The sequence below is a fragment of the Triticum dicoccoides genome, chromosome 6A (genome assembly GCF_002162155.2).
Source record: "Triticum dicoccoides isolate Atlit2015 ecotype Zavitan chromosome 6A, WEW_v2.0, whole genome shotgun sequence".
Taxonomy (NCBI): domain Eukaryota; kingdom Viridiplantae; phylum Streptophyta; class Magnoliopsida; order Poales; family Poaceae; genus Triticum; species Triticum dicoccoides.
The window spans coordinates 337,008,682-337,014,681 of record NC_041390.1 but is presented as its reverse complement, the minus strand read 5'-3'; positions in this window follow the sequence as shown (position 1 = coordinate 337,014,681).

The window sequence follows — 6,000 nt, the reverse complement described above, 5'->3', positions numbered from 1 at the left end:
CCGCGGGCTCAGGCGGGCCGTGGCGCGGGAGGCGGCCGGCGGCCAGCGGGACACGTGGCGACCTGCCAGTGGCTGCGGGGCGGCGGTGCGAAACGTCCGGCGAGGACCGGACGTGTACGACGCGCGGATGGAGCGGGGCTAGGGTTAGGGTTGGAGTGGATCCGGGATTTTCGGGGGAGATGCCTATTTATACATAGGAGGTGCTAGGAGGCACGCGATCATGATCGAACGACCGAGATGATGGAGGGGGTTTAGCTGGGTTTTGGGCCACTTTTGAGGGGTGTTGGGCTGCAACACACACGAGGCCTTCTCGGTCCCTCGGTTAATCGTTGGAGTATCAAACGAAGTCCAAATGGTACGAAACTTGACAGGCGGTCTACCAGTAGTAAACCAAGGCCGCTTGACAAGTCTTGGTCCAATCCGGAAATGTTTAACCCCCACACACGAAAAGAGGTAGAAAGGACCACCGGAGGAGATAGGAGCGCCGGAATGCAAAATGGACAACGGGGAAAATGCTCGGATGCATGAGACGAACACGTATGCAAATGCAATGCACATGATGACATGATATGAGATGCATGACAAAGGCAACAACACACGGAGACAAAAACCCGAACCCGAGGAAAAGAAAATAACTTAGGCCGGAAACGGCAAGAGTTGGGATACATATAAGGTAAATTACATCCGGGGTGTTACAACTTGCATGACATCTTTTGTCCTACCCTCCCGTGGCAGCGGGTTACATATTGGAAACTAAGGGATATTAAGGCCTCCTTTTAATAGAGAACGGGAACAAAGCATTAACACATAGTGAATACCTGAACTCCTCAAACTACGGTCATCACTGGGAGTGGGCCTAGTTGTTGTCACTCTGGGTTGCCGGATCATAACACGTAGTAGGTGACTATAACTTGCAAGATCGGATCTAAAACATGGATATAATGATGAATTCATAAATGGTTCAGACCTGAAATCATGGCACCCGGGCCCAAAGTGACAAGCATTAAGCATGGCAAAGTCATAGCAACATCAATCAAAGAACATAGTGGGATACTAGGGATCAGGCCCTAACAAAACTAACTCTATTACATGATGAATCTCATCCAACTCCTCACCGACCAGCGATCTTATGAAGGAATTACTCACTCCCGGTGGGGAGCATCATGGAATTGGCTACGGAGAAGGGTTGGTGATGATGAAGAACGAAGATCCCCCTCTCTGGAGCCCCAAACAGACTCCAGATCTACTATCCCAAGGAAGAACAGGGCCTGGCGGCGGCTCCTTCTCGTGGATTGTGATAATTCTTTCTCCCTGATTTTTTCTAAAATAATGTGAATTTATAGTATCAGGGGGTCGTCAGCAGGGCCACCAGGTGGGTACAACCCACCTGGGTGCGCCAGGAAAGGGGGGTACGCCCTGGTGGGTTGTGCACACCCAGGGCCCCTCTCTGGTGGGTCTAGGCTCCAGTAATTCTTATTATTGATATAAAAAATCCTCAAAAAGTTTCGTTCCATTCCGAGAACTTTTATTTCTGCACAAAAACAACACCATAGTAGTTCTGCTGAAAACAGCGTTAGTCTGGGGTTAGTTTCATTCAAATCATGCAAATTAGTGTCCAAAACAAGAGGAAAAGCGTGAGAAAATGTAGATATGTTGGATACGTATCAACTCCCCCAAGCTTAAACCTTTGCTTGTCCTCAACCAATTCAGTTGTTAAACTAAAAGTGAGAAAGAAAAACTTTTACGAACTCTTTTGCTCTTATTTGCATAAGTAAGCTTAAACAGCACACGAGTTTTCACCCAGCATTATAACTAACCATGTCGACAATAATGCTTAAAGATGATAATGACTCATATCAATGACATAATCAGCTAGTGAGCAATAATAAGATATCTCAAATAGGAACACGTTGTCAAAACAACCATGATATAATATGACAATAATGGTATCTGGGTAGCCCTTTCTGAGACCGCAAATCATAAATGCAGAGTGTCGACATTCTGGGAACGGGGGTCCCCAGACTTGCCTGCCTACGGCCCACAGTGTGGCTCCACCAACGGCCCTGTACGGCCCATCTTCACCAGCAAACATTCAAGACCTTGCGAGGGGCCAAGCCTCGCGAGGCGGACGATGCAAGACCTCCTCAGGGGCGGCCTCACCAGGCTGGCCCTCGAGGGGCAGAGAGATCAAGGCAAGGGGCACCTCACGAGGTTTATGTCACGCAAGCCGTGACGACTGGAGCCAGGCGGGCGCCAGTGTGCAGTGTCCTCGTTTCCTCTTTGGTGCTAATGGGGCAAGCGCAGACGAGGAGTCCTGAGGCATCAGGAAAAGGTTTCCATATTGGTGCAACAAGACCAAGACCAGTAGGACGGCAGGATGGAGGTCACCGTGGAGCCCAAGACGGCGTCACCACTAGAGCCTTTGGCAGGCGAAGACTACTTTTGTCAGGATAGCTTGTACTAGTTGTCTCCCTTCGAAGTTGACCGCTGTGGGATCCCTTCCCGCTCAATATTTGGGAAGAGGGCCAGGGCCTCTATATTTAGGACTAGCCACCACCATAGGGAGGCATCTGATGGAGACCTAGATCGGATCCATATCACCCCAGCCAATCAAGTGTACTAAGCACAAGAACACCTCTCCTCGCGAGGCTGTTCTTCCCTTGTAACTATTCATCCTCAGACCAAGAGGCAATCCACCACACCACACTGGAGTAGGGTATTACACCACAACGGTGGCCCGAACCAGTATAAATCTTGTGTCTCATGTTCTTGGGGTTCTTCGAGCTAGGCCGTGAGATCATAGAGTGCGCGAGCTAGAGAGGGTGAGAGATCTTTGTGCGCGCCCCAGTGTTCGAACCTCAAGGGTTTCCCGGAACCCGAAATCCGACATTTTGCGCGCCAGGTAGGGGTGCGCCAGAGCTTCTCTTCCCCCGGTTGATCCGCCGACGTCTCATGGGTCTGATGTCCGGCGACCCGAGTACCAACACCGACCGTTGGGCAGCTCGGCCGGCCCAGGCAGCGTTGTTCCACCCAAGAAGACCTCAACCCAGTGCCCCAGGAGGCGCGCACACCAACAAGCACCGCGGGGCGTGGGAAGCGCAGTCAAATGTCGTCCACCCTCACTCCATGACAAGTGCGGGCGGCAGCAAGGGCCTCAAGCCACGCTGCGGCCACGACGCCGCACACCCGACGGGAACAAGCAAACATGAGGGCCGCACTCACGGTGGCTTGGGAGCTGCTGCGATACTGACTGATGGAGAGCGGCCGGGACGAATTGCTGGAGCGCGTCACCGAGCTACTGGATACCGCGGCCTCGGGAGCACCGCCTTCTACTCCTTTCTCATGCCTCAGGACACGACCGGATCGCATGGAGGTCCCCGCTGCGCCCATGTACCCCCAGGTGCGCTAGGAGGCTTCATCGACACCGGCTCGCCAGAAGCTCTGGGCGCCCACTCGTGCCCGTGCCACCTCCGATGGGCGCGGGCACGAGCATTGCCACCCGCGGCCTCGGCGAGGTGCCTCCCTACCATCCTCAGGGCGGCACAACATGGAGCTTGGGTCACTTTGGAGTGGTCTTCGGGACAGCGGCCTCGGAGGACTACGTTCCTTGCATGATAGACCAAGAGTATGCGCTAGAAGATGACCCTGGCTCGTTCCTTGAGCCGGGCTGGGAGGATGAGGAGCTGGAAGTTGAGGCCTTCCAGGAGCCCCCCGAGCGCACAGTGAGCCTCACCAACCATGCTAGCGATGACAGCTATAGGGTACCACTAATCTCTCAGGAGCAAGCTTATGCTAACCATGGGCCGCGGGAGGATCAGGTCGCAACGGCGGACGGCGGCCCCAGCTCAACGGCCTCCCTCCCACCAGGAGGAGTGCATGGGGGCTACAGGGGAGAGGCCGGGAGCTAGGTCCCTCGCCACATCGCACGAAGCAAGGCGTCCCCCGGAGGTAGGCCCTCTGTCGGGGAGGTGGTGATGAGCCTTCCCCCGGCAGAAAACCCGTGGTCGCCGGGGGCGCCGCTGGCGTCCCCTTTGCCCCTTGGCTTCGTCCTGGTTTCCGATCGAACCAACGGTGGTCGAGGGCGGTGCAAGGTGGGGCCCTCGTCTGGTGGTATGAAGTAATGCTCACGCCTGTGAAGATCTTCGATCGTGACACTCTCACGTAATAATGAGTGGGGCTGTACACGCCTCGGAGTCTAAGGAGCACCGCCCTCGGGCCTCGGGGGCTCCCTCCCACGCCTAGCGGCAGCACTTAGCTCCGCACTGGTGAGAAGACAAGAAGACTAGACTAAGTGCCGGACGCGGCCATTTGCTCGTAACCTCTTTTCTGTAGCCCTGGTTCTGGCTTTGTATTTAAGTTCAAGTTGGATTTTCATTGCTATGCGTGGGGGGTGACTTTTCTCGTTCGTTCGATTTCTTGCCATCTGGTTCCATGCCCGACTCAGAGTTTGCACCTGCTACCTCCCCCCTCACGAGCCCCTCGAGAGTGGGGGCTGGGTGCGGCATGCACATGCTGCGCGCATGCCCTTCCATGGCTGGCGCTTGCTCCTCGTGACACCCTCTCGGGTGGATCAGCAGGCCCGTCAGGACCTCACGACCTCACGAACTGGCCGGAAACCGGTCCTGACCAACGTAAATTTTAGCAGTAAACTCGCGGCATAACTTGCGGGCCCATAAAAAACACATCTTCCACTTGGCCTAAGGAATAGAGGCAGTAATCTGTTTACATGAGGTGCTCCCCCTCCCAAAATGCTCTCACAACTTTCAGGGCCATGCCCAAGGTTTCACTTACAGGCTCAGCAATGAGGGAGCACGGGCTCAATCGGACATATCGCTCGCCGCGTCCTCCGGGACGCCCTCAGATGCGTCGCTGGCATCATCGTCAAGATCGCTGGCGCCACCATCCTCGTCACCCACATCACCGTCGCCATTGCTGACGTCGATCGCACCATTGTCGACCACATCGCCTTCATCCGCGGCGACCATCACCGTGTCATCCTCGAAGGTGAAGGCTCTGACTAGAGCGTCCACATTGTCCTCTACCCAGCGCGCCGGGTCGTACCGGATGGCCTCGGGCACAGGGGCAATGGCGGCGTTGAAGTCAAAGTTGGGGTAGGTGTTCTGGAGGTGGCTGAAGACATGGGAGAATGCGCGCTTGAGCAGGCCGCGGCTCACCTCCTCAACAAGTACACGATCCCTCTCGGATCAATTCTCCAAGCGTGTCAACATGTCGGTGAAAAAAGGGAGGTGACTGGCATAGTCGTTCGAGTGGGATGAGGTGCATTTTCGTCACAGACAGCGCCCAGCGCCGTGTTGGCTCTAACCATGACGTTTTGCAGCATGGGGCGTGCTCGCGCTCCAGCGTCCGCCGCCAGAGCGCTTCCTCCCTACCCTGCTGCGGGGAGAATTCGGCGCCAGCGACCCACTGCTGAGGGGAAAATAGCTCGGCACGTGTGGAAGCCAGCTCGGCTTGCACTGAAGACAGCGCGGCTGCGGCGGCTTTCTCGTGATGTTTAGCCTCATCCAACCCTGACCTGAGGGAATTAGTCCTGCCCACAGCCTCAGCTTCCACAAGCTTCAACTTCAGGTCGTACCTGCCCACAAGATCCACGCGAGCCTCGGCCGCCCGACGATCGACTTCCTCCTGGGCCTTGGCCTCATGCGTGCCGTCAACATCCTCAGCTTGGGCAACCTGGCGCTCCCTCGTCTCCAACCGCTCGAGCTCAAGGTTGCGCTCCGTGGCTTCCAGCGCCAGCGCTTCCTCGCACCTAAGGATCTCTTCCTCCTCGGCAGGCGTCCCCTTCATCGACGCTAGGGCAGCCTTGCGCGCCTCCACTTGCTGCTCCAGGGAGGCACTCCAGGCTTGGAGCTCACACACGCGTTTCTCCGCGATCTCGCGATGTCGACCAGCTTGCCGGGCTAATTCCAAGGCTCGGGCGCAAGCTTCACGCGAGGTCACAGGAGACGCCACGGCCTTCCTGTTATCAAGCTCACATTGGTG